Here is a 2042-nt window from a genome sequence, read left to right as displayed (position 1 = left end):
GTCGCATTGCTCCTTGTTGACAATGGTGTCAAAGAACTCGTATTGTGGCTGTGTGATGCAAACACGGGAGAAGGAGACTGCTTAATTCGAAATAATTTTCATATGATTGTTGTCACAAGATAAAAAAAAATATATATATCTGCCGCGACGCTGCGCCACTCATCCCGATATAAAAAATGAAAAATAAAACTCGTAGTTTTTACACGGGCCAATTTCGTTTAGTGACCACTGCCTATGTTCGACGTCAAGACTGATATCAGGTGTGCCGCAGGGGAGTGTCGTAGGACCGTTGCTATTCACAATATACATAAATTACCTTGTGGATAACATCGGAAGTTCACTGAGGCTTTTTTCAGATGATGCTGTAGTATATCGAGAGGTTGTAACAATGGAAAATTGTACTGAAATGCAGCAGGATCTGCAACGAATTGACGCGAGGTGCAGGGAATGGCAATTGAATCTCAATGTAGCCAAGTGTAATGTTCTGCGAATACATAGAAAGAAAGATGCTTTATTATTTAGCTACAATATAGCAGGTCAGCAACTGGAAGCAGTTAATTCCATAAATTATCTGGGAGTACGCATTAGGAGTGATTTAAAATGGAATGATCATATAAAGATGATCGACGGTAAAGCAGATGCCAGACTGAGATTCATTGGAAGAACCCTGAGGAAATGCAATCCGAAAACTAAGGGAGTAGGTTACAATACACTTGTTCGCCCACTGCTTGAATATTGCTTACCAGTGTGGGATCCGTACCAGGTAGGGTTGATAGAGGAGATAGAGAAAATCCAACGGAGAGCAGCGCGCTTCGTTCCAGGATCATTTAGTAATCGCGAAAGCGTTACAGAGATAAACTCCAGTGGAAGACTCTGCAGGAGAGACGCTCAGTAGCTCGGTACGGGCTTTTGTTGAAGTTTCGGGAACATAACTTCACCGAGAAGTCAAGTAGTATATTGCTCCCTCCTACGTATATCTCGCGAAGAGACCATGAGGATAAAATCAGAGAGGAGCCCACACAGAGGCATACCGACAATCTTTCTTTCCACGAACAATACGAGACTGGAATAGAAGGGAGAACCGATAGATGTACTCAAAGTACCCTCCACCACACACCGTCAGGTGGCTTGCGGAGTAAGGATGTAGATGTAGATGTAGAACCTGCAATAACCTCTCACAGAGGGCAAGTGACAGCACGGCCAACGGAGCGTCTATAAAACGTGTAACGGGTCGCGGTAACAGTACAGTCGTTGTCATAATGCGGAAACGGTGCCATTTATCTGACGTCCAAAAGAGCACAATCACTGGCTTTCGGGCCAAGGGTAGAAGCATTTCCGAAATGGCTGAGTTTGTAAGCTGTTCTCCTGCCGCTGTGGTTAAAGTATTTTGCATGGCATCCATGCTGACCGCTGTTGATCGGGCACCTAGGCTGGAATTTGATGCCAATACAGCAACTGGACGTCCATTAAGTGGCGACAGGTGGCCTATGCAGAAGATTCTCGTTTTATGCTACATCCGGCATGAAGCTTCTGAAATAAAACAGCCTGCAACAGTTGTCGGAAGTCCAGGACGGAGGAGAGAGTCTAATGGTCTATGGTATATTTTCGTAGGATTCCCTGGGTGGTCTCGTAGTTCTGGAAGGTACAGTTTACCAACCACTTATGCATCGGATCTATTCTTGGCGACCATGTCCACCCTACATTTTTCCTCGGAATGATGGCATCTACCAGCAGGACAAAGCAATGCGTTACACAGTACGTGCGTGGTTCGAAGAGCACTAGGTTGAATTTACCATACTTCCATGGCCACCAAACCCCCGGATTTAAACCCAGTCAAGAATCTGTGTGACCACCTCGATCGATCTCTTTGCGCCTCAACCGGGATATCTAGCGCAGCTGGACACGGTATTGCAGTCGGCATGGCTCCACTTTCCCAGTCGATGCCCTCGAGAACCTGGTCGACTCTCTTCCTGGACATCGCCCAGTGATCTGCGCTGCAGTCGGCAGTTACAACTAGTAGGTACGCGGGTGCGGTAAACCGA

The sequence above is a fragment of the Schistocerca piceifrons genome, chromosome 2, assembly GCF_021461385.2.
Source record: "Schistocerca piceifrons isolate TAMUIC-IGC-003096 chromosome 2, iqSchPice1.1, whole genome shotgun sequence".
In the NCBI taxonomy this organism is placed as follows: Eukaryota; Metazoa; Arthropoda; class Insecta; order Orthoptera; family Acrididae; genus Schistocerca; species Schistocerca piceifrons.
The sequence above is the reverse complement of the archived record's forward strand: the minus strand, read 5'-3'. Positions refer to the sequence as shown.